The 27,722-nt window shown below is 45.2% G+C and overlaps 1 protein-coding gene and 1 long non-coding RNA gene across 3 annotated transcripts in view; one reads left to right on the forward strand and one right to left on the reverse strand.

Moving 5' to 3' along the window:
• Nucleotides 1-27,722, reverse strand: part of lpp (LIM domain containing preferred translocation partner in lipoma) — a 191,877-nt gene that overhangs the window by 15,786 nt on the left and 148,369 nt on the right. The gene's annotated exons all lie outside the window — the stretch shown is intronic.
• LOC145341198 (uncharacterized) overlaps nt 1-27,722 on the forward strand; it is a 47,209-nt gene that overhangs the window by 9,734 nt on the left and 9,753 nt on the right. Inside the window, exons 2-3 of one of the 2 annotated variants that reach the window (XR_013886341.1) lie at nt 1,724-1,821; nt 18,798-19,826. This is a non-coding gene — a long non-coding RNA (uncharacterized LOC145341198). Of the gene's footprint in view, nt 1-1,723; nt 1,822-18,797; nt 19,827-27,722 lie in introns of those variants that run through there. The other variant, XR_013886342.1, reaches the window with a different exon arrangement.

Genomic DNA, 27,722 nt, shown 5'->3' on the forward strand with positions numbered 1-27,722 from the left:
GTCTCTCTCTCTCTCTCTATCCCGTCTCTCTCTGTCTCTATCCCAGTCTCTCTCTCTATCCCAGTCTCTCTCTCTCTCTATCCCGTCTCTCTCTCTCTATCCCAGTCTCTCTATCTCTATCCCAGTCTCTCTCTCTCTCTCCCAGTCTCTCTCTCTCTCTATCCCAGTCTCTCTCTCTGTCTCTATCCCAGTCTCTCTCTATCCCAATCTCTCTCCCTCTCTATCCCAGTCTCTCTCTATCCCAATCTCTCTCTCTCTCTATCCCAGTCTCTCTCTCTCTCTCTATCCCAGTCTCTCTCTCTCTCTATCCCAGTCTCTCTCTTTTTCTCCCTCCCAATTTATTTTCTCTCGTAGTGTTATTGCCAAAATCATGTGACCTTACATACAAACATTTCCAAGGAGAATTTAACAGATGAAAAGTTTCTAGCTGCCAATCAAACAGTGTTTGTTGGCGAGGGAGCCGGTTTGAGTTGGAACTCAGAGGTTAATGGTCAGCATTGTGTCACATTATTGCACAAGGACTTTTTACTCTGAATCCGTTAGACAATCAGATGTAAAAGTAGCCAATTAGACAAGAGCTGCATCAAATGCCTAAATATGGTCAGTGCCGTGTTTAAACCCAAATTCAATCCTGTACAGCCCATCTGGGTTGATTTAAAATTTGTTCGTACCATCGACAGCAAATTCTCTGCAGATTGTGCAACTTCCAGCAGGGGTTTTCATTACGCAATTGCAATTTAGGGAGTGATTGCAAAATAATATTAACATATAACAGAGAGATTGTAAACTCCAATCCATTTCAGTCTTTCACACACATTTTCAGCACCTTTTTCAGAAGAGAAATGAAACTCAACATTCTTCGCCCATCGGCTGCAAGGACCATTGTCCCCAAGCCACACGTTCAGCTTAATGTCAATGTCAGGGGCCTCAGGTTAGAGATCAGGAACATCAGCACTGTGTCACATTATTGCACAAGGACTTTTCATTCTGAACTATGACTGTTCAGCTGGTGGTGCTGTTACAGCTGATCTCATTGAGTCAATCTGTGTTTCCACTCTCTGTATGGGTTAGCAGAGAGTTACTCGGGTCTTACAGTGTTTGTAAGTGCAGTGCTTTGTAAACAGAGTGTGAATGTTGGGATAAAAATTTTAAAAAGTGCAGGGAATACTCAGCAGGTCTGGCAGCATTTGTGTAGAGAAAAACCAAGGCTGAAATTCTCCCATTCTGCCGCTGTGGGAATCACAGAATCCCTACAGTGCAGAAGGCGGCCATTCGGCCCATCGAGTCTGCACTGATCACAATCCCACATAGGTCCTATCCCCATAACCCCATGAACCTACGCTAACTAGTCCCCCTGAAACTAAGAGGTAATTTAGCATGGCCGATCCACCTAACCCGTACATCTTTGGACTGTGGGAGGAAACTGGAACACCCGGAGGAAACCCACGCAGACCCGGGGAGAATGTGCAAACTCAACCCAAACAGTGACCCAGGCCAGAAATTGAACCCGGGTCCGTGCCACTGTGAGGCAGCAGTCCTAACTTCACTGTACTGCCCCATCATAGTGACAGGAACTGTGGCAGATCATTCAAAGAGCTGTTGAGCTCGGGAAAGAATTTCCAGTCTTGGGGGCACTTGTGGTCGGAGAATCCCACCCCAGTTAATGTTTCAGGTCCATGACCATCAGAGCGATGGGAGGATAAGTCTGTTTTTCTCTTCACAGAAACTGCCAGACCTGCTGAGCACTTCCAGCACTTTAAAAAGTTTAGACTTCCAGCATCTGCAGTAATTTTCCTTTGTGCAAGAATTGGGAACTTGGTGGTAAGTTTGTGCAGTGTGAACACATCTCAAATTAAAATTTAGTTTTGCATTTGGACTTTAAAAACTGTAGTGGGATCTTCAAGGTTTGTGTATCTGGAAGAGGAGAGAGGGCTCTGGTTGTCTGAGGAGTGGGCTGAGTTAGCCCAGTGTATCTCCCTGGTTCCAGCCCAGTTCATGGGCAAAAATACAGAGGCACTTAAAATGATGCTTTGTGCCAACTGTGCCCAGGGTGTTGAGGTGGCTCAGGTGTGTGGCAGACCCTGTTTGGACAGTGTTGGGATTAAAATAAAAGCGAGTAGTAAAAGTCCCAAAACAGAAAATGCTGGAAAATCGCAGCAGGCCTGAGAGCTTCTGTGGAGAGAGAATAGAGCCAACGTTTCGAGTCTGGATGCTCGTTCGACAGAGCTATGACTCATTCAGACTTGAGATTCCAACATCCGCAGTGTTCTGTGTTTAAGCCAGATAGGGTCTTGAGTGATCACTGCCATGGAGCACTAACTGGAAGCAGCCATGTTACATTCAGTTCTAATAAAGTCAGAGTGCAATAAGCCTGTACTCTAATAGCAGACAGAATTTCTGATTGGTGCTAGGCTTCTAAATCTTCCTGTCTAGCCCCATGAGGTGTCTTGGAAATCCCCTCTGTGCCATTCCACTCTGCTGGGTGGAGTTTCCTGTATGGGCTGCACTTATACACCCTGCATTTCTTCATCCTCACCGGCTCCTTGGACACACTGTGACATTCCGTGCTGCCGTGTGAATGAGCCTGAGCCCTTGGGTCTGGGTTCCCAGTGCTGGAATCCTTCCTTTGTGCACTGGGGACTTAGCATTGTGGGTGCTGCGTGTGGCAATTTCATGGTTAAAACTTTTGTCGAGTGTTTTAGAGTTTATTCTGTGTATAGAAAAAAACTCACACCAGACTAATAAATGGATATAAATAATCTCAACAAAGATCTGGCAGAGTGGGTTGTATATGACGGAGTTTGTGAACAGTGAGACAGTGTCGAGTGAACTCTGACAGTAAAGGTCTCTGTCTCACAGAGTCACAGAGTTGGAGACACTGATGTGTCGGGAGCGGGAGCTGTATCTGGTCAGCTAGCTCCAGATTTTGGTCATCCCTAAAAGAGGGGTACAGATTCAGGTCCATTGATGTGGCTGATAGAATGAGGGGAGCTAGAGAATGAGGAACCAAGGAAATAGTTTTGATTTAATGGGGTCCAATTGACTTGTTACTTGTGAAGATAAGGAAAAAGACCACCTGAATATGGACAATGACACCTTGAAGTGGAGGCTGTCCAAATAGAGAGGGGTGGGGCAGTGGGAATGCAGGGAGTGGGTAGAGACCACAACATTTAATAATTCAGGCACAGGCAGCATTCTTTGGAGGCAGGATTAAAGGTCCCACATGGTGTGTGGCCAACTTGGGTATGAGACACGTCAAACCGGTTGGAAAGATATTGGAGAGGAAAGCGGAAGATCCCATCATTGTGATCCATGTTTGGACTATGACATAGGGAAGAGCAGATAAGATGTTTAGGGAATGTACCAGGGAGCTAAACACAACAACAGCACCTCGAGGGTTATAACCTCTGGATTATTATTGGAGCCAAGTGCAAATTGAAGTGATTAAAGTTGTGGATTGAGGACTGTCTGGATTTTTTAATATGGATTTCCAGAACATATTTGATAAAATCCCTCATATAAGATGGTTACCTAAAGCCAAAGCTTATGAACTGAAAACAAATGATTGGCCTGGTCAGGAAATATTTGGAGTGGCAGGAGATATGGGCAGGTACACGAAATGACTGGATTTCACTAGCAGTGTCCTGCAAGAATCTGTGGGAGCCTTAAATACTCTTCATATTTATCCTCAACATTGATGACAGAATAGAAAGCCACGTAACAGGTTGCTGATGACACAAAGGTAGATGGTAATGTAAGCAGCAGAGACGGAAGCAGACAATTACAGAGACCAAGGAGACCAAGAGAAAGGACAAAATTGTGGCAAATAGATTTCAATGTCAGCAACGGTCAGCTCATCCGCTTTGTATCCACAAAGACGGAACAGGGCACTTTCTAAATCAGGGGTTTCCAAACTGCACTCTGAGGCAATAATGGCTGGGTTCGAGCAGAGAGTTTAGCAGGACTGTCCTGGAATAGACCCAGTCTTCACTGCACCCATATGGGTAATTTCTCGCTCTGAGGGCTGTATCAGAGTCATACAGCCATAGAGATTTACAGCATGGAAACAGGCCCTTTGGCCCAACTTATCCATGCTGCCCTTTTTTAAAAACCCCTAATCTAATCCCAATTGCCCACATTTGGCCCATGTCCCTCTATATCCATGTAACTGTCTGAACACTTTTTAAAAGACAAAATTGTACCCACCTCTACTACTGCCTCTGGCAGCTTGTTCCAGACACTCACCACCCTCTGTGTGAAAAAACTGCCCCTCTGGACACTTTTGTATCTCTCCCCTCCCACCTTAAACCTACGCCCTCTAGTTTTAGACACCCCTACCTTTGGGAAAAGATATTGATTATCTATCTTGGCTATGCCCCTCATTATTTTACAGATCTCTACAAGATCACCCCTCAGCCTCCTACGCTCCAGACAAAAAGGTCCCAGTCTCTCCAGCCTCTCCTTATAACTCAATCCATCAAGTCCCGGTAGCATCCTAGTAAATCTTTTCTACACTCTTTCGAGTTTAATAATATCCTTTCTATACTAGGGTGACCAGAACTGTATACAGTTTTTTAAAAACTTTATTCCGATCCAATCAAATCAAATCAAATCCAATTCAGAGTCCCAACAAGTTGAGACATTCCCGATCCAAGCTGACAAGACAGGGCTCTCACCTCCTGTCTCGGGCTTGATCTACATGATCCAAGCTGATTGGAGCAGGCATAGCTCCTCCTCCAAGGCTTGATCTCATTTGCATCTTAGCCAAAAGGCCAAGATGTCGCTTTAATGGGATTGAGGTACATAAGGAGGAGGTGTTAGCAATTCTTGAGAGTATGAAAATAGATAAGTCCCCTGGGCCGGATGGGATTTACCCTAGGATTCTCTGGGAGGCTAGGAAGCAGATTGCAGAGCCTTTGGCTTTGATCTTCATGTCGTCATTGGCTACAGGTATAATGCCGGAAGACTGGAGGATAGCAAATGTTGTCCCCTTGTTCAAGAAGGGGAGTAGAGACCATCCTGGGAATTATAGACCAGTGAGCCTTATTTCTGTTGTGGGCAAAGTTTTGGAAAGAATTATAAGGGATAAGATTTATAATCATCTAGAGAGAAATAAATTGATTAGGGATAGTCAACACGGTTTTGTGAAGGGTAGGTCGTGCCTCACAAACCTTATCGAGTTTTTTGAAAAGGTGACCAAAGAGGTGGATAAGGGTAAGGCAGTTGACGTGGTGTATATGGATTTTAGCAAAGCGTTTGATAAGGTTCCCCATGGTAGGCTACTGCAGAAAATGCAGATGCATGGGATTGAGGGTGATTTAGCAGTTTGGATCAGGAATTGGCTAGCTGATAGAATACAGTAAAAAGTCTGACAACACCAGGTTTTAGTCCAACCTATTTATTTGATAATATACTCACAAGCTTTCGAGGGGACTGCCTCTTCGTCAGGTGAATGGAGAGTTCTCAACTCTCCATTCACCTGACGAAGAGGCAGTCCCCTCGAAAGCTTGTGAGTATATTATCAAATAAATAGGTTGGACTAAAACCTGGTGTTGTCAGACTTTTTACTGTGTTTACGCCAGTCCAACGCCAGCATACCCACATCATAGCTGATAGAAGACAGAGGGTGGTGGTTGATGGGAAATATTCAACCTGGAGTTCAGTTACAAGGGGTGTGCCGCAGGGATCTGTTTTGGGGCCACTGCTGTTTGTCATTTTTATAAATGACCTAGATAAGGGTGTAAAAGGATGGATTAGTAAATTTGCTGACAACACCAAAGTCGGAGGAGTTGTAGACAGTGAGGATGGATGTTACAGTTTGCAGAGGGACATAGATAAGCTGCAGAGCTGGGCTGAGAGGTGGCAAATGGAGTTTAATACGGAAAAATGTGAGGTGATTCACTTTGGTAAGAGTAACAGTACAGAATATAGGGCTAATGGAAGGACTCTTAGTAGTGTTGACGAGCAGAGAGATCTCGGGGTACGTGTGCATAGCTCCCTGAAAGTTGGCACCCAGGTTGATAAGGTTGTTAAGAAGGTGTACGGTGTGTTAGTTTTTATTTGTAGAGGGATTGAATTTCAGAGCCGTGAGGTCACGTTACAACTGTACAAAACTCTGGTGCGGCCGCACTTGGAGTATTGGGTACAGTTCTGGTCGCCGCATTGTAAGAAAGATGTGGAGGCATTGGATAGGGTGCAGAGGAGGTTTACCAGGATGTTGCCTGGTATGGTGGGAAGGTCTTATGAGGAAAGGCTGAGGGACTTGAGGTTATTTTCATTGGAGAGAAGAAGGTTAAGAGGTGACCTGATTGAGGCATACAAGATGATCAGAGGATTGGATAGGGTGGACAGTGAGAGCCTTTTTCCTCGGATAGTGATGGCTAACACGAGGGGACATAGCTTTAAATTAAGGGGTGGTAGTTACAGGACAGATGTCAGAGGTAGGTTCTTTATTCAGAGGGTAGTAAGGGCGTGGAATGCCCTGCCTGCAGCAGTTGTGGACTCGCTGACTTTAAGGGTGTTCAAATGGTCAGTGGATAGGCACATGGATAACATTGGAATAGTTTAGGTTAGAGGGTCATTAGATTGGTTCCACTGGTCGGCACAACATCGAGGGCCGAACGGCCTCTACTGCGCTGGAATGTTCTATGTTTAAAAAATTGCCTCAAATGAAGCCGAAATGTAACCTAATGACTTCAACCAAGCGCAGCATGTCAATACTACACTTGATTTTAGCCAAAAGGCCGAGTACACAGTTTTCCAAGTGGTGGCCTCACCAATGTCTTGTACAATTCCTGTATTCCATTGTTCTGACCAATGAAACCAAGCATGCTGAATGCCTTCTTCATCACCATGTCTACCTGTGACTCCACTTTCAAGGAGTTATGAAGGTGTTCCCCCAGATCTCTTTGTTCTGGAACTCTCCCCAACGCCCTTCCATTAACTGAGTTAATTCTGCCCTGGTTCAATCTACCAAAATGCATCACCTTGCATTTATTTAAATTAAACTCCATCTGCCACTTGTCAGCCCACTGGCCCAATTGATCAGGAAGAATGTATTAGTCTTGGAGGGAGAGCAGTGTAGGTTAACTCGAATGATAACCAAGCTCCTAGGATTAAATTACAAGGTCAGTTTACATAAACTAGGATTAGATTCCCTGGGATTTTACTGAAATTTTCAATGTATTAAACAGATCAGAGTGGATAAAGAGAAACTTTCTGCTGATTAATTGTGTCAACAGAGCCTGTTGCATCCTGACAATTGTGGACAAAACTATTGGACCCTGCTCAACAAGTTCCTCCCCACCCCCATCAACAACTACTGCCCTCCACTACCCTCACCCCTGCTCAGAGTCCACCCCCTCCCTCCCTTAGCCCTGCCCTCATTCTGGGACTGCACCAATTTCCAAATATTAAAATGGGGTCACAGTGAGAAAATGTTTAGGAAGAACTGCTGTAAATGGTGAGAAGCTAGAAACAATGGCAATCAAGAGAGACTTGGGTGGTTCCAGACATTTTAAGGTTTATTTGTTTCTGAGAGGCAGGTGTTGCTGGCTAGACGAGAATTTCTTGCCCACCCCTAATTGCCCTTGAGGTACACAGATCATTAAAAGGCCATGAACAGGTACAGAGCTAATGGAATGCTCCCTGTACATCCAGAGGATGAGAATACAAGTGGGTAGAAGGTCTACAACGCCCAGGTTGCAGCACACCCTCGATTAGCGTCACAGTCTGGCTACACCCCAGGAAGAATGTACTAGTCTCGGAGGGAGAACAGTGTAGGTTAATTTGAATGATAATCAAACTCCTCGGGTTAAATTACAAGGTCAGTTTACTCAAACTAGGATTGGATTCCCTGGGATTTTACTGAAGTTTTCAATGTATTAAACAGATCAGAGTGGATAAAGAGAAACTTTCTGCTGATTAGTAAGTCTAGGAATGGGACAAGTTCTAAACATTAGAGAGACAACTTGCAGGAGTGAAATGAAGAAACATTTCTACACACAAAAGGTCTGGATTTTGTAAACAGTGATTCATTCCTGATCTCATAACCTGAACTCTTCAACACTTCCACCTTCTTGCTTTTTGCCTTTTCCCCACCCAATTACAATTAAAATGTTGAGTGCCGGTGATGTGCATGAAGAACATTTGCTGTTGTGTTGGGGGAATGTTTTCAGTACTCAATGCCGTATCTATGGACAGCGTATCAAAGAGTCTCCTGCTCAAACCGGGATCTTCCCTCTGCATGATGGCCACAACTTTCCTTCCCAACTCCACTGCCACTAACATGGGGCCCAAGAGCACAAAGGTAGCAGGAGGGTTTTTCAAAGTTCAATTCTATTTGTAAATATTTGACATTACATTCTTCATAAGAACAGGAGTAGACCATTTGGCTCTTTGAGCCTGCTCTGCCAGTCAATGTGATCATGGCTGATTCTCAATCTCAACACCATACTCCCGTTTTCTCCCCATACCCCACTGATGCCATGAAAATCTTAAAAAAACTATCTCTTTCTTGAATACATTCAGTAACCTGGTTTCCACAACTTCCTGCGGTATAGAATTCCACAGGTTCACTATCCTTTGAGTGAGGAAGTTTCTACTGATCTCTGTCCTAACTGATCTGCCCCATATCCTGAGACTGTGCCCCCAGTTCCAGATTCCCCACCCGGGGAAATCATTGTCCCTGCATGTAGTCGGCCAAATTGTGTACGTCCAATCAGATCTCCCCTCATCCTTCTAAACTCTAATGAGTTCAGGCACAGTTGAACAAACCTCTCCTCATCGGACAGTCCTGTCAACACCAGTATCAGCCTAGTGACCCTTCATTGCACTCCCTCTGTGGCAAGTGAATCCTTTCTTGTGTGTGAGACAAAACTGGACTTACACCATGTAGGTATCGGATTTGTCCCGTGTGTACACCAGATTTACACCAATCGCTCTGAGCCACCGGCCGATAGTCATTAAGACACACTGCCTGGTTGTTCTTAGGTACTGGGAAGATGGTTGTTTTCTTGAAGCAGATCGGGACCTCAGATTGGTGTCAAGGGAAGTTGAAGATATCTGCAACATCTGGACAGTGATCAAGAGCAGGAACCCTGGCTGGTTCCTGTTATTCATCACGGCTTAGTGACCCCAGGAGAGAGAAAGGAGATCTCCCTGGCCCTGCACTCAACCCTGGAACACCGAGATAACAAGGACACCTATGACAGACTTTGATTTGTTGACTACATCTCAGCTTTCAACACCATTATTCCGACAAAACTCATCTCCAAACTCCGTGGCCTGGGCCTCGGCTCCTCCCTCTGTGATTGATCCTGAACTTCCGAACCCACAGACCACAATCAGTAAGGATCGGCAACAACACCTCCTCCAAGATCATCCTCAACACCGGCACCCCACAAGGCTGTGTTCTCAGCCCCCTCACTATACTCCTTATAAGCCTATGACTGGCCAAATTCCCCACCAACATGATTTTCAAGTTTGCTGACGATACCACTGCAGTGGGTCAGATCTCAAACAATGACGAGACAGAGTACAGGAATGAGATAGAGAATCTGGTGAACTGGTGCAGCAACAATAATCTCTCCCTCAATGTCAACAAAACAAAGGAGATTGTCATCGACTTCAGGAAGTGTAGAGGAGAACATGTCCCTGTCGACATCAATGGGGACAAAGTAGAAATGGTTGAAAACTTCAAGTTTCAAAGTGCCCAGATCACCAACAACCTGTCCTGGTCCCCCCATGCTGACACTATAGTTAAGAAAGCCCCACCAATACCTCTACTTTCTCAGAATACTAAGGAAATCTGGCATGCCAGCTATGACTCTCACCAATTTTTACAGATGCACCATAGAAAGCACTCTTTCTGGTTGTATCACAGCTTGGTCTGGGCTCCTGCTCTGCCCAAAACCGCAAGGAACTACAAAAGGTTGTGAATGTAGCCCAATCCATCACACAAACCAACCTCCTATCCACTGACACTGTCTAAACTTCCTGCTGCCTCAGCAAAGCAGCCAGCATAATTAGGGACCCCAGACACCCTGGACATTCTCTCCCACCTTTCTCTCCCACTGCCGCCATCAGACTTTTGAATGGACCTACCTCATATTAAGTTGATCTTTCACTGCACCCTAGCTATGACTGCAACATTACATTCTGCACTCTGTCCTTTCTTTCTCTATGTATGGTATGCTTTGTCTGAACAGTGCGCAAGAAACAATACTTTTCACTGTATGTTAATATACGTGACAATAATAAATCAAATCAAACTGTACAATAATCCCTAGATTGTAGAGAGAGAGAGAGGGGAAATCAGCCAGGGTTCCTGCTCCTGATCACTGTCCAGTGATCCCTGGGTTAGAGAGAGAGAGGGGAAATCAACCAGGGTTCCTGCTCCTGATCACTGTCCAGTGATCCCTTGGTTAGAGAGAGAGTAAGAAGTCTCACAACACTCGGTTCAAGTCCAACAGGTTTATTTGGCAGCAAAAGCCACTAGCTTTCAAAGCATTGTTCCTTCATCAGGCGGGTGGGAGTTCTGATCACAAACAGGGCATATAAAGACACAAACTCAATTTACAAAATAATGATTGGAATGCGAATCTTTACAGCTAATCAAGTCTCAAAGGTACAGACAATGTGAGTGGAGAGAGGGTTAAGCACAAGTTAAAGAGATGTGTATTGTCTCCAGACAGGACAGTTAGTGAAATTTTGCAAGCCCAGACAAGTTGTGGGGATTACAGATAGTGTGACATGAACCCAAGATCCCGGTTGAGACCGTCCTCATGTGTGCAGAACTTGGCTATCAGTCTCTGCTCAGTTACTCTGCACTGTCGTGTGTTGTGAAGGCCGCCTTGGAGAACGCTTACCCGAAGGTCAGAGGCCGAATGCCCGTGACCACTGAAGTGTTCCCCAACAGGGAGACAAGATTCCTGCCTGGTGATTATCGAGTTGTGTTCATTCATCTGTTGTTGTAGCATCTGCATGGTCTCCCCAGTGTACCATGCCTCGGGGCATCCTTTCCTGCAGCGTATCAGTTAGACAACGTTGGCTGAGTTGCAAGAGTATGTACCGTGTACCTGGTGGATGGTGTTGTCATGTAAGATGGTGGCATCCGTGTCGATGATCTGACATGTCTTGCAGAGGTTGCTGTGGCAGGGTTGTGTGGTGTCGTGGTCACTGTTCTCCTGAAGGCTGGGTAGTTTGCTGTGAACAATGGTCTGTTTGAGTTTGTGCAGTTGTTTGAAGGCAGGAAGTGGGGGTGTGGGGATGGCCTTGGCGAGATGTCCGTCTTCATCAATGACATGTTGAAGGCTCCTCAGAAGATGTCGTAGCTTCTCTGCTCTGGGGAAGTACTGGACGACGAAGGGTACTCTGTCCACTTTGTCCCATGTTTGTCTTCTGAGGAGGTCGGTGCGATTTTTCACTGTGGCGCGTTGAAACTATCGATCGATGAGTCGAGCGCCATATCCTGTTCTTATGAGGGCATCTTTCAGCATCTGGAGGTTTCCGCTGCAATCCTCCTCATCTGAGCAGATCCTGTGTATATGGATGGCTTGTCCGTAGGGGATGGCTTCTTTAACGTGTTTAGGGTGGAAGCTGGAGAAGTGGAGCATCGTGAGGTTATCTGTGGGCTTGCGGTACAGTGAGGTGCTGAGGTGACCGTCCTTAATGGAGATGTGTGTGTCCAGGAATATAACTGATTCCGGAGAGTAGTCCATGGTGAGTCTGATGGTGGGGTGGAACTTGTAGATGTCATCATATAGTTGTTTCAGTGATTGTTCACCATGAGTCCAAAGGAAGAAAATGTCATTGATGTATCGGTGTGTAACGTCAGTGCAAGGTCCTGTGCAGTGAAGAAGTTTTGTTTGAACCCGTGCATGAAGATGTTGACATATTGAGGTGTGAATTTGGTCCCCTTGGCTGTTTCATGTGTCTAGATGAAGAACTGGTTGTTGAAGGTGAAGACATTGTGGTCCAGGATGAAGCGGATGAGTTGTAAAATTGCATTTGGAGATTGGCAGTTGTCATCGTGGGGGATGCTGGTGTAGGGTGCCGATACATTCATCGTGATGAGGAGTGTTCCTGGTTCAACTGCTCCATGTGTGCTGAGTTTCTGTAGGAAGTCCATAGTGTCGCAACAAAAGCTGGGGGTTCTTTGTACAATGAGTTTCAGAATGCTTGCACCCACAGGGATGAGAGATAGAGTTTAGAGAGGATAGGGAGAGAGAGATAGGAGAGATCAGCCAGGGTTCCTGCTCCTGATCACTGTCCAATGATCCCTGGGTTAGAGAGAGAGGAGAAATCAACCATGGCTTCTGTTCCTGATCATTATCCAATGGTCTTGGTTTAAAGAGAGAGAGAGAAAGAGAGAGATAGAGAGAGAGAGAGAGAGAGAGAGAGAGTGCCTCAAAAGGATGGTGATGCTTTTAAGTTGTTCTGCCACCAATGGGTTAATATATTTGTGTAGAAAGCGAGCTATCCTCGATATATCACAGCTCCTGTCTCAGAGTGCCCAGAGGCAGTGTCTTTATCCCAATCCCCAGTGTGAATAAAGCTATTTGTAATCTTGGTGCAGGGGAGAGATGAGAGAATGGAACCTCCCTTCTCCTCCTGAGACCTCAAAATATTCAAACTGAAGACTAATTTTCTATTTTATTCCTAAAAGAAAGTTGGGTGACATTGAGACTGAATCACTTCAGATGTGCAATTGAACAGAAGTGGTGTGAAATGTCACAATTATAAGAATAAGACATCATTACTGGAAACTATGCAGCATCCCTGTGGGTGCAATAAACCCCTCCCAGAGACACAGCCTCAGTCAATGACGAGTCCAGGTCAGTGAGTGCAGCAACAACACATGAAGCTGTTAGTACTTTCCACTGACAGAGCCAGGGAGGGGCAGGATTGACAGCAAGGGAAACAGGAGGGACAGGGTGGTTTGTAACCACCTCTGTCTGCAAGAGAATTGCATCGATTCCGAGCAAAATATACTGACTATAAATCCTTCAAACTGCAAATCAAAAATAAATCTCCCAATCACGCATTGTCTGACCCCACCCCCCCCCAGCAGCTAAACAACCCGCCCGCACCCCCTAATCCCAGACACCCCCAAACACCCCATACCCCTGCTGCTAACACCCCCCCCATACCCCTGCTGCTAACAACCCCCCCATACCCCTGCTGCTAACACCCCCCCCATACCCCTGCTGCTAACACCCCCCCCATACCCCTGCTGCTAACACCCCCCCCATACCCCTGCTGCTAACAACCCCCCCATACCCCTGCTGCTAACACCCCCCCCATACCCCTGCTGCTAACACCCCCCCCATACCCCTGCTGCTAACAACCCCCCCATACCCCTGCTGCTAACACCCCCCCCATACCCCTGCTGCTAACACCCCCCCCATACCCCTGCTGCTAACACCCCCCCATACCCCTGCTGCTAACACCCCTCCCATACCCCTACTGCTAACACCCCTCCCATACCCCTACTGCTAACATCCCCCCATACCCCTGCTGCTAACACCCCTCCATACCCCTGCTGCTAACACCCCCCCCATACCCCTGCTGCTAACACCCCCCCCATACCCCTGCTGCTAACACTCCCCCCATACCCCTGCTGCTAACACCCCTCCCATACCCCTGCTGCTAACAGCCCCCCCATACCCCTGCTGCTAACACCCCCCCATACCCCTGCTGCTAACAACCCCCTCATACCCCTGCTGCTAACACCCCCCATACCCCTGCTGCTAACAACCCCCTCATACCCCTGCTGCTAACACCCCCCATACCCCTGCTGCTAACACCCCCCCATACCCCTGCTGCTAACACCCCCCCCATACCCCTGCTGCTAACACCCCCCATACCCCTGCTGCTAACACCCCCTCATACCCCTGCTGCTAACGCCCCCCCCATACCCCTGCTGCTAACACTCCCCCCATACCCCTGCTGCTAACACCCCCCCCATACCCCTGCTGCTAACATCCCCCCCATACCCCTGCTGCTAACATCCCCCCCATACCCCTGCTGCTAACATCCCCCCCATACCCCTGCTGCTAACACCGCCCCCATACCCCTGCTGCTAACACCGCCCCCATACCCCTGCTGCTAACACCGCCCCCATACCCCTGCTGCTAACACCCCCCCCATACCCCTGCGGTTTTTTTTAAAGTTTATTTATTAGTCATAAGTAGGCTTTCATTAACACTGAAATGTAGTTACTGTGAAAATCCCCTAGTAGCCACATTCCGGCATCTGTTTGGGTATCTGGCTCTGTGAGGCAGCGGTGCTAACCACTGTGCCATCATGCTGCTGCTTTTGGCCTTTTAACTAAGATGAACCCGCAATGAAGTGCAACACCTTATCCTGTCAGCCTGGATCGTGTTCGCCTCTCTTGTGAGGAGCGTGGAATTGGATTCAACTGGAATTTGGATTTTGGACCAAGCCGGAGGGTGGATACGGTTCTACCTGGTCTGCTCTCAGCATTGGCTTTGGAACTTTAAGAATGAAGTAAAAATTTAAAAAGAACTCCCGAGCACTTTTTACCCCTGATGCTAAGACCCCTCCACACTCCAAATCTCTGTTGGTTTTAATCCATCCTCCCACACAGTATACTACACCCACCCCCCCCTGCCACCCGTCCACCAAACACAGAATCTCTGACTGATTACAGCACAGAAGGTCACAAGGCCCACCTGACTTAGGTGCTGAATTCCAACTCACCTGCTATACCATCAACTAAAAACCTAACTCACAAAACTCATTCATCTAAAAGCTGGGAAACAAGAAAAGAAAAGCTGAAATAATGAGACAGGAATCAGTACCTCGCTATCTTTGAGCAGATTTACACGGCACAAAGACAGGCCCTTCGGCCCAAAATGTCCAAGCTAACCCAACTGCCTGCATTTGGCCCATATCCCTCTAAACCTTTCCTATCCGTGTATCTGTCCAATGTTTAAATGTTGTCAATGCCCCTGCCTCAGTCACATCTTCTGACAGCTCATTCCACATACGTACCACCCCCTGTGTAAAAAAGTTGCTCCTCAGGTTACTATTAATTCTTTCCCCTCTTATACCTATGCCCTCTAGTTCTTGATTCCCCAACCCTGGGAAAAAGACTGATTGTATTCACCCTGTCCATGCCTCTCATGATCTTATACACCTCTATAAGGTCACTCCTCAGTCTCCTACGCTCTGAAGAAAAAAGCTCTAACTTGTCCAATCTCTCCCGATAACTCCATCCCTTGAGTCCTGGAAACATCCTTGTAAATCTATTCTGCACTCTCTCCAGTTTAATAACATCTTTCCTACTGCAAGGCAACCAAAACTGAACACAATACTCCAGGTAGCAAACTGCCTGCTGCCACTGTCCCCTTGTGCATTCTCGAACACTTGGATAGGTTTACGTGGTAGGAGCTGGGGGCTAAACATAAATATTTACTGTTATCTCTTAGATAGTACCTGGCCTTCAGAGTCTCGTCATGCTTCATCAATCAAATCCTGTTTGTACAAATATAAGCTAAGGTATTCCATTATCATTTTTGGTTTCAGTCTAACCACTAAAAGGCAAGTTTGTAAAAAGTGTTTACTCCAGCACATTCCGAACTCTGTAATTACTGCAATGGTTCAGGTACACCTGCCAGAAGATGCCAGATTCCACGCCTGTTCTTTACTGAGTCAGTGGTAGCTGGAGCTGTTTAATTATCCTCAGTTACACTAGATTAGGGAGGGAGAGAAGATCAGCCAATCCCCCTGTGGTCTCACTCCCCACCCAGAAAGAGTGACTGGGGATTCTGTGGACAGGAATGTGTTCAGCTCCACAAGGCTGAGTAGCAAGAATTTTCTCCAGCCATCCTCACATGCAGCAACTTTCGTAAAGTCCATGTAGATCAGAGCCACACACTGTCTCCAGCCAACTGTATCTGCTTCACACCTTTAGATTTTATTGCCGGCATGTGAGACATAAGAACATGAGAACTAGGAGCAGGAGTTGGCCATCTGGCCCCTCGAGGCTGCTCTGCCATTCAGTAAGATCATAGCTGATCTTTTCATGGACTCAGTTCCACTTACTCACCCACTCACCACAACCCTTAATTCCTTTATTGTTTAAAAATAGAACATAGAACATTCCAGCGCAGTACAGGCCCTTCGGCCCTCGATGTTGCGCCGACCAGTGGAACCAATCTAATGACCCTCTAACCTAAACTATTCCAATGTTATCCATATGCCTATCCACTGACCATTTGAATGCCCTTAAAGTTGGCGAGTCCACAACTCCTGCAGGCAGGACATTCCACACCCTTACTACCTTCTGAGTAAAGAACCTACCTCTGATATCTGTCCTATAATTATCGCCCCTCAATTTAAAACTATGTCCCCTCGTGTTAGCCATCACCATCCGAGGAAAAAGGCTCTCACTATCCACCCTATCTAATCCTCTGATCATCTTGTATGCCTCAATTAGGTCACCTCTTAACCTTCTCTCTAATGAAAATAACCTCAAGTCCCTCAGCCTTTCCTCATAAGATAAAAATTTATCTATCCTTGCCTTAAAAACATTCAATGAGGGAGCCTCAACTGCTTCACTGGGCAGGGAATTCCACAGATTCACAACACTTTATATGAAGAAGTGATGTTTCAGTTGTCCAGAGTCTTGTTCAGCCCATCAGGAGTAACTGTGTTCTGTCCGGACACTGCATCTCAGGAAGAATATATTAACACCGAGGGGGTGTACAGATTTACTTGAATGATATCAGGGCTTAAAGGGTTAAATTATGAGACCAGGTTGTATAAATGGTGAGTTGTATATCATTGAATACGGGAGACTAACAGTTGACTCTGAGTGAGGTAAAAACAGAAAGGGTTGGAAATTCTCAGCAGGTCCAGCAGCATCTGTGAGAGAGAAACCAAGTTAATGGCTGAGATTTTCCAATCCCATTTGCAGTCGGATTCATCATTGTTGGGATGGAAACTTTAACGTACCAGTACTTTGACTCTGGGCGGAAATTTCAAGTCCCACGCTGGGCAGGATCAATCCAAAATGAATCAGCAGAAGAGCTCTTTCTGATGTCAGGAAGCACTTTTCAACAATTATTTCCCAAAGTAAGAAGTCATGGTGGAGTGAGTGACATATCAGCATGGATGGAAGATTTTCTAGTTGGCAGAAGATAGAGAGTATGCATAAATGGGTCTTTGACTGATTGGCAGGATGTAACAAGTGGAGTCCAGCAGGGGTCTGTACTGGGACCTCAACATTTTACTATTTATATCAATGACTTGAATGACGGAGTGAAGGCACGGTAGCTAAATCTTTAGTCAGTCAGGGAATCAAAGGTTATAAGGATAAGGCGTAAGGAAGGAAAGTGAAGTTGTGGATTATCCCATCAGATCAATTATGAGCTCACTGAATGGCAGAGGAGACTCATTGGGTTGAATGACCTCCTTTTGCATGTGTGTCTTCTGTTTTATGGTCTAAATTTGCAGAAACCACAAAGATAAGTAGGAAAGTATGTTGTAAAGTGGACATAAGGAATTGGCAGATGGATAGATAGGTTGAATGAGTGGGCAAAATCTGGCAGGTGGAGTCTAATATAGGGAAATGTAAAGAATAAAAAAGCAGAATATTTCCAAATATCATCCAATAATGTGCAGGTTAGGTTGACTGGCCATTGCTAAATTGTCCCTCAGTGTCAGGGAGATAAATACGTAGGAAAAGCCTGGGGGGAATTACTGTCAGTGCAAGCTTGATGGGCCAAATGGCCTCTTTCTACACTGCAGGGATTCTATGGTGAATGACTGCTGAATTCCAAAGAGCAGAGGAATCTAGGTGTTCTAGTGCATGAGTCAAAGTTAGTTAGTATGCAGGTACAGCAATTAAGACTAAAGGGATGCCATTCTTTATTACAAGAAAAATTGAGCATTATATAACATAAGAACTTAAGAATTAGGAGCAGGAGTGGGCAATTCAGCCCCTCGAGCCTGTCCTGCCATTCAATTCGATAATGGCTGATCTTGCCTCGGTCTCATCTCCAACTTCCTGCCTGCTCCCCATAACCTTTCATCCCAATACTAATTAAAAATCTACTCATCTCCTTAAATTTATTCAATGTTCCAGTGTCCACTGCACTCTGAGATAGAGAATTCAGATTCACAACCTTTGAATGAAGTAATTCCTCCTCATTTCTGTTTTGAATCTGCCATCCCTTCGTCTAAAACCAAGGCCGCTTATTCTAGAACGTCCAACAAGGGGAGACATCTGCTCTGTGTCTATCCTGTCAATCCCCTTTAGCAACTTGTACACATCAATTAGATCCCCTCTCACTCTTCTAAACTCCAGCGAGTATCCTAAACTGCTCAATCTCTCTTCATAAGACAAGTTCTTCGTCCCTGGTATCAATTTACTGAACCTTTCCTGAAGTGCTTCTAATGTATTTCCATCCTTCCTTAAGTAAGGGGCCAAAACTGTGTGCAGTTCTCCAGATATGATCTCACTAATGCTCTATACAGCTGCAACAGAACCTCCCTACTTTTACACTCTATTCTATACTCAATGAATGCCAACATTCTATTTGTTTTCCTTATTACCTGTTTACCTGCATGAGGACACTCAGATCCCTCTGCGCCAAAACATTTTGAAGTTTCTGTCCATTTGGATTGTTGTCTTTTTATTTCTTCAACCAAAGTCGATAATCTCACACATTTCCACTTTAAATTCCATCTTCCAAATTTTGGCCCACTCACATAATCCATCTGTAAATTTATTTTCTCTTTGTAACTTGCTTTCCCACCTATTTCAGAGTCTGCAAATTTGGCTTCTTGTACCTTCTATCCTGCTGAAGATGTTAAGCTCCAGTTGTATAAGACATTGGTGAGAGCACCTCTCAAATACTGACTGGAATTTTACCAGCACATCCGCCCCGATTCCAGAGGGGGGTTGGCATCAGGCAGGAGCTTATGAGCTTCAGGATCTTATGAACGTTATGAGGCGAAACGTCCTGAGGCCTTGTTCATCGTGGCCAGGGACTTCAATCAGGCCAAACTCTAGAGTGTACTACCAAGTAACCACCAACATGTCTCCTGCTCCACCAGAGGCTCAAACATCAGAGATTACTCTACACAAATATCAAATGTGCTCTATTCCCCGCCCACACTTGGTAAATCAGACCACAAGGCTGTGCTCCTGTGAGCAAAAACTGAAGCTGGAGAATCCATCAAAGAAAGTGGTGCAATGTTGTTCTGAGGAATCGGATGATCTCCTACGGGGCTGCTTAGAGTCAGTGGACTGGTCAGTATTTAAAAACTCTGCAACCAGCCTGAACGAGTACACCACTACAGTAACCGACTTCATTAGTAAGTGTGTAGAAGACTGTGTGCCAAAAAAGCAAATCCATGTGTTTCCCAACCAGAAACCATGGATGAACAGGGATAGCCACTGCTTGCTGAAGTCCAGGTCTGAGGCGTTCAAGTCAGCAGACCCTGACCACTACAAGAAAGCTGGATATGATCTATGGAGATCCATCAAAGATGCCAAAAGACAATACCGGACCAAGCTAAAGTCCCAGGTTAGCCACACCAACCCCCACCGACTACGGCAAGGTCTGTAAGACATAACAGGCTACAAGATGAAAGCATATAAAATCACCAGCTCCAATGCACCCCTCCCTGATGAGCTCAATGCATTCTATGCCTGTTTTGAGCAAGAGGTCAGTGCAAACACACTCTCCACTCTGGAAGCCCCGGACGAACCTATATCTGAGGTCACTATTGCAGATGTCAGAGCAGCCTTCCCAAAGGTCATCTCACGGAAAGCGACTGGCCCAGATGGGATACCCGGACACTCAGATCCTGCATGGATCAGCTGGTGGGGGTATTCACAGACATCCTCAGCCTCTCTTTACAACAATCTGAGGTCCCTGTCTGCTTCAAGAAGACAACCATCATCCCGGTACCTAAGAAAAACCAGGCAGCGTGGCCTTAGTGACTATTGGCCGATGGCTCTGACATCCATCATTATGAAGTGCTTTGAAAGGTTAGTCACGGCACGAATCAGTTCCAGACTCCCGGACTATCTGGATCCACTACAGTTCGCCTATCATCGCAACAGGTCCACAGCAGACGCCATCTCCCTGGCCCTGCACTCAACTCTGGAACACCGAGATAACAAGGGCACCTATGTTAGATTCCTATTTATTGACTCCGGCTCAGCCTTCAACACCATTATTCCCACAAAACTCATGTCCAAACTCTGGCCTGGGCCTTGGCTCCTCCCTCTGTGACTGGACCCTGAACTTCCTAACTCACAGACCACAATCAGTAAGGATCGGCAACAACACCTCCTCCAGGATCATCCTCAACACCAGTGCCCCACAAGGCTGTGTTCTCAGCCCCCTTCTATACTCCTTATACACCTGTGACTGTGTGGCCAAATTCCCCTCCAACTCGATTCTCAAGTTTGCTGACGACACCATCGTAGTGGGTCAGATCTCAAACAATGACGAGACAGAGCACAGGAGTGAGATAGAGAATCTGGTAAACTGGTGCGGTGACAATAATCTCTCCCTCAATGTCAACAAAATGAAGGAGATTTTCATCGACTTCAGGAAGTGTGAAGGAGAACATGCCCCTCTCTACATCAATGGGGATAAAGTAGAAATGGTTGAGAACATCAAGTTTTTAGGTGTCCAGATCACTGACCTGTCCTGGTTCCCCCTATGCTGACACTATAGTTAAGAAAGCCCCACCAACACCTCTACTTTTTTAGAAGACTGAGGAAATTTGGGTATCAGCTATGACTCTCCCCAACTTTCACAGATGCACAACAGAAAGCATTCTTTCTGATCGTATCACACTTGGATTAGTTCCTGCTCTGCCCAAAATCGCAAGGAACTACAAAAGATCCAGCCTCCCATTCATTGACTCTGTCTATACTTCCCACTGCTTTGGAAAAGCAGCCGGCATAATTATGGACCCCCCACACCCCGGACATTCTCTCTTCCACCTTCTTCTGTCGGGAGAAAGATACAAAAGTCTCAGGTCACGTACCAACCAACTCAAGAACAGCTTCTTCCCTGCTGCAGACTTTTGAATGGACTTATTTTGCATTAGGTTGACTTTTCTCTACACCCTAGATATGACTGTCACACTACATTCTGCACTCTCTCGTTTCCTTCTCTATGAACGGTATGGTTTGTCTGCGTAGCGCAAAAAACAATATTTTGTGCTGTATGCTAATAAATGTGACAATAACAAATCAAATCAAAATTGGGCGTGCGAGATGGTAAAATTCTGGCCACTGTGTTCAGTTTTGGTTTCCTTTTCAAATGAGTTAGAGGCAGTTCAGAGCAGGTTTACCAGATTGATACCTGAAATGAGGGGTTATCTAATGAGGAAAGGTTGGATAGACTGGGACTGTTTCCACTGGAGTTTAGGAGAGTGAGGGGTGTCCTGATTGAAGTTTATCAAATCCGGAATGGCATTGACAAGGTGGAGGTGGAAAGGATGTTTCCTCTTGTGGGAGAATCCAGACTCAGGGGGCCACGGTTTTCAAATTAGGAATCACCCTTTCAGAACAGAGATGAGAAATTTTTTTTCTCCCAGAGGGTTTGTGCGACTTTGGAACTCTCTGCCTCAGAAGGCAGAGAAACGGGTCACTGGATATTGTTAAGGGCAGAGGTAAAAAGATTCTAGTTAGGTAACAGAAACAAAGAGTATCGGAGGTAGATGGAAATGTGGGAACCGGAGCACAAACAGCTCAGTTCTGATCTTATTAAATGCTGCAGCAGGTTCGATAGGGCTGAATCGCCTTCCCCACCCCCCTGTCCTTATTCATATGTTTGTACTTCTGCACATAAAGGAGTGTGGAAACCTGAAACTCGAATAAAGAACAAAAAACAGTACAGCACAGCAACAGGCCCTTCGGCCCACCAAGTCTGTCCCGACACAGATGCCTCTCTAATCTAATATTTTCCTGCCTCTATGTGGTCCATATCCCTCTGTTCCCTGCTTATTCATGTATTTATCCAGATCCCTTTTGAACGTTGTTATAGAATCTGCTTCCACCGCCTCCCCCAGCAGTGCATTCCAGGCATTCACCACCCTCTGTGTGAAAAAGTCGCCCCTTACATCTCTTTTAAACTTTCCCCTTCTCAATTTCAACCCATGGACCCAAGTAATTGACCCCTCAACCCTGGGAAAAAGACTCTGCCTATCCAAGCCTATCATAATCTTGTAAACCTCTATCAGGCCCCTCCACCTTCCAACACTCCAATGAAAACAATCCAAGTTTGTTCAACCCTTCTTCATAGTCCATATCCTCCAAACCAGGCAACATCCTGGGAAATCTCTTCTGCATCCTTTCCAATACATCAACATCCTTCCGGTAGTGTGGTGAGCAGAATTGTACACAATACTCCAAATGCAGTCAGAGCAAAGTCATACTCAGCTGCAACATGATTTTCCAATTCCTATACTCAACGTGCCGAACGATGAAGGCCAGAAAGCCAAGAGTGCCTTCTTGACCACCTTGTCCACCTGAGTTGCCTTCAGGGAACTGTGGATCTAAATGCCTAGATCCCTCTGTATGCTAATATTTCTAAGGGCTCTACCATTTACTATATGCTTTCCGTCTGCATAGATTTTCCAAATCGCATCACCTCACATTTGTCCAGGTTAAATTCCATCTGCATCTTTCGGCCCAGGTCTCCAGCTGATTTATATCCTGCTGTATCCTCTGATAATCCTCCTCACTATCCGCAAATCCATCAATTTCTGTATCATTTGTAAATTTACTAATTAGACCACCTACATTTTCCTCCAAATCATTTATATATATTAGAAACAACAAGAGGCCCCAGCACTGATCACTGCTTGTCACAGACCTCCAGAACTAGTCCCCCCCCGCCACCCAACTAAAACAAAAATGGCTGTAGATGACAGGGGTGAACTGGCACTTTTAACACAGATATCAATTGATATTCGCTGGGCTCCAGGAATATGGAGCAAAGGTCAATAAATGGGCTTAAGATTCTGATTAGCCGTGAGCTAATTGACTTGTGGGATTGAATGGCCTCTTCCTGTTGCTATGGTCAGCAGAGGAACTGTTAATTGGAAATCTGAAGCATAGTGTGAGATTTGCAGTGAACAGTTCTCTCTACTTCAGTTGGGTGAAAGTTGATTATTTCTGTTGGCAGTTGCTTTGACTTTTTATTGCAGAAACTTGGTTTGTTGCCAAAATCATGTTGGTGCTTGATTTGCTCAGAATGGTTTGGGTTCCCCTGAAAGTGGTCAGCTTCATCCCCCCTGGAGCACTCAATCTGATTGATCAGACTGTGGCACTTTACTATCCAAACTGCAGACCTTGATTCACATCTCATCCTCTCCACTATCATGGTGACCTTTCCGTGAGGCTGAATATCTTTACATTCAGTAGGCTAATGTTGTGGTAACCTTTAGCTTTAAGCACACTACAAATTTCAGCAACTCCCTCTCACTCTGTGGGGCATCAGAGTCTGGATGTTTGTGGAATTGGTGCTATGTAAACAAGGATCTGGAGCCACTCCAAGGAATCTCTTCTGAGGTAACGAGTCCACATGTTTCCAATAAAGACAGAGTGCATATCTCAGTATCAACAGCAAAAATAAAAACTACCCCATTCTCTCCCTCCCATCTTCAAACCCCAAATACACCACTTACAGCTGAAATAAACCCCACAGATTGTTTCTAGTGAGGGTGGGGGAGGTTTTTTGGCCATAGTTAAAAAGTAACAATAAGGTCAAGTCAGTGATTTTTGGCTTTTTCTGTCGTTGATGGAGAAAAACTGATGGCACTAAACCAAAATACAAAACATTACTCCCACTATAATTACAATTCACTCCCACCTCACCAATTACAGACCAGCCCCTCGATTACATCCCACTCTGCTGATTACAGCCCACCCCACCAAGTAAATTACACACCCCTCATCACAGCCCACTCCCCAATTACATTCCCTCCTCCGATTACAGCCCAGCCATTGATTATAGGCCACCTCTCAAGTGCTGTTTGTGGGAGTTTGCTGCACTCAAATCCTCAATCTAATCAGAACCACACTTCACAATGACTTCATTGGCTGTAACTGTATCTGGGATTGGCAGAAGTTGGGAAAGGTGAGAATTCACTCACTTTTCCAGGTTTGCATTTGGTTCCAGTGCTGATTGGTGCGATACTGACTGGATACTTACATACTGACAATTCAGCTCGGACTAAGGTTAAACACCACTGGGACTACTGTTTGGTCACCTGATCTAATATCATCTTCCTTAGCCTACTATCAATTTTTGAGAATCGCTCTTGTGAAACTGTTTAGGATTTTTCAGACAATAAACACTTGCTGATATCCCAAAAGTGAATAAAACACAGGTCTAACCAACTCAGAAGAAAATCCCTCCCTATCTGGGATTAACCTAGTGAACCTTCTCCAGGCTGCCTCCAATATCAGTATATCTTTCCTTTGATAAGACTTGATAAAATCTTCACCAATACTTGATCAACATTTATCCTGGGAAGTCTGCAAGGATTCCTCTGCCTGATAGAATCACCCAGAGAAAGGGAGCTGTTGACCATGGACATCTTGCTGAGGGTCCTCTTGGTTTGCTGGAGGAATGGGAGGAGGATGTGAGAGCAGGTCGAGCAGTATCAGCTGCTGCGAGAGAGAGAGAAAGAGGGGGAGACACCTTCCCCACTGTGGGTACAGGACATCTCTTCCCCTGGATCTATCCTGTATATATTAACCAACACTCTTCACACCTTCAGTGATAGAGGATGTAAAGTCACAGCAAGAACCCAGGAATATTGTATCGAATCAGCACTGAGTGTAAAAGCTACCGGAGTCTGCTTTAGGTATTTGCAGGAAAGTTCAAATTATAATCACCAACAACATGGATCAAAGCTGCACGCAAAATCCAGATTTCCAAATGGGTACATTCTATTAACACAGCATCTGGTTTCAAACCAAAATAACTCCACTAATTATTACTCCAGCAGTGATGCCAGGATCAGAGTCCAACTCTCTGGAATTTTGCTAAAATCTCCAGTCACTCATTCCTGGTAATTGTTGGCTGATTCAGTGCATACACAAGTATATACAGAAGTGTACACAGAAGTGTATCCACAAGTATACACACAATTGTATCCACAAGTGTATACAGAAGTATACACACAAGTGTATTTACAAGTGTCTACACAAGTATATACACGAGTATACACACAAGTATACACACAAGTGTATACACAGGTATTTACACAAGTGTATACACAAGAATATTCACAAGTGTATACACAAGTTTACACACAAGTAATCCCTGATCTAAACAGAGAGAAAAAAAACTTCCAAAAAGTTTGGAATCAAAAGTCAACCACCCCCGTGTCAAGAAAATCTTTCGACAAACACTTACAAAACATTCTGCAGCAATCTGGATATTTCAGAGATGTCAGAATGTTGGAATTTGCAATGTCCTTTTCAAATGGTCAGTCACACAGCAATGAGGAGAACATTACTGTTAAAGGTCTCAACTCTAAGCTGCCATTTAACCTGCTGTCAGTTGAAGTTAGTGACAATTAGTGTCAGCAAGGTGAAAACGAAGCTGTCATATTTTGGCAGAAACCTGCCAGGTTCACTAATCTGCTTTAGGGAAGGAACTTTCTTCCTCAATCATGGGGGACCTACATGTGACTCCAGTTCCACACAAGGTGGCTGTCTCTTAACTGCCCTCCAAAATGGTCACTCACCAGCTGTCAGTGTTTGAAGAAGGCAGTTCACCATCCCCTTTCCAAGGAAACTAGGGATAGGCAACTCATGCTGGCAAGCCAATGATACTCACAATCTGAGAATGACTGATCTCAAAGCAGCTAGATTAATGCATAGCCTTTCAACAAGTTTCCAACTCAATTTGTCTGCATTTCAAGCCATAAAAGGCTTCTACAAATGAAATTTAGGTTCCAAAGCTAAGCTTGGCACACGTTTTACTACACTTTATGGACTCAGCATTATAACAAAAGTATTTGGGGGAACATTACATAAGGGAGGAGTGTCTTGGATAAAACTGTTATGCTTGGCTTTACAGGGCTGTGAAATGTGAGGGGACCTTGGAGATTTTGCAATCCTGTTGTTGGTCCGGGTTTATATTGGAAGCTATGAGTGTTTTTATTGAAAAAGGACAGACTTCAAAGTGATCTCACTGAGGTTTTGAAGACCCAGAAGGAAGCTAATAAAGTTGATTGGGGCAATGTGTTGCTCATGTTAAAGAGTTCAAATACTAGTGGGCAAAGATTAAAATATGGAGATGACTTGACTAACTGGAACTATGTATAATGCTCAAACCAGTGGAGAAATGACGATAGTTCTTGATCAAAGCCATCAAAATTGAGATGGAGAAAGGTGGCATCAAAGATCAGCTCCCTTTATAATGGGAAGGTTTGCCAAATTGTTACTCAAATATGACCAACTCTGACAATTCTTCTGTCTTACTCCTTTTTTTCTCCTCTTTACACATCGGCCTTTTGTCTGTTCCCCTCTTCTTTCTTTCCATTCCCTGCTCCATTCCCCCATAACACTTCTTCATCTAAATGGGAGGATGGGGTGGGGGGGGGGGGGATAGTTTTAGAGAAAGCTGCCAGGGCAGGACAGAGAGGTGGAAATGGATGTTTTGGAGGGAAGCATTTGTGAGACATGGTGTTAGACATTGTGCTATCAAAGTTAACGCTAGTTCCAATCTTCATAGGAGTGGGAAAAGGGGGAAGAGAGGAAGGAGGGAAAGGAAGAAAGGAGGAGAGGAGAAGGTAGGGAAGAAAGTAGAGAAGAGAGTAAATGAAGAGTGGAGAAGAGGAAAGGAGATGTAAAGAAGGGGAGAAAGGAGAAGAGAGAAAAGGAAGGAAGATGAGGAGATGCAGAGAAGATTAAAAAGTGTTGAGGGGCGGAGTGAGAGGGAGAAAAGGTGCAGGAAGAAGGGGGGGACTTCAGAAGAAGAGTTGGAAGAAGACAGATATGTGACTGGATAAGGTGATAGAGAGGGGGAAGGGGGAAGAGAGCAGGGAATGGAAGGGAAGAGAGGAATAGGCAAAAGACCAATGTGTAAAGAGGAGAAAAAAAGTAGTAAGACGGAAGAATTGTGTGTCAGAGTTGGTCATATTTGAGCAACAATTTGGCAAACCTTCCCATTACAAAGGGAGTGACCTTTGATGCCACCTTTCTCCAACTCAATTTTGATGGCTTTGATCAAGAACTATCCTCATTTCTCCATTGGTTTGAGCGTTATACATAGTTCCAGTTAGTCGGGTCAATCTCATCCATCATTCCAAGTACAACTTGTTGCCTTGATGGTTACTCTCCTTACATCCTCACAATGTGATGCCTCTGAATGGATTCATGTTGTCTGGATGACTCGTCCAATAGGCTAAGCATTACTATACCCCTGTAAATAAAAACTGTTTGCTGTAAAGTGAGTGAGTACTAGACAGCGGGACCATGGATATGGTGGTGTTACACAAGATTTTTGTGGATTTGGGCTAGAAGGGCGAAATGACAGGTTGCATACACTAGATGTGTATTCCCTTAAGTGTATTAGATTAAGGGTGACATAATTGAAATGATAAATGATTAAGGGATTTAGTAAGGTAGGTAGAAAGAAACTGTTTCCTTGGTTGTGAAGGGGGGGGTTGGGGAGAGGGGGAAGGGTGGTGGAGAGGGG

Source organism: Carcharhinus amblyrhynchos, chromosome 3, assembly GCF_965287045.1.
Source record: "Carcharhinus amblyrhynchos chromosome 3, sCarAmb.v2.hapA, whole genome shotgun sequence".
NCBI classification, from domain to species: domain Eukaryota; kingdom Metazoa; phylum Chordata; class Chondrichthyes; order Carcharhiniformes; family Carcharhinidae; genus Carcharhinus; species Carcharhinus amblyrhynchos.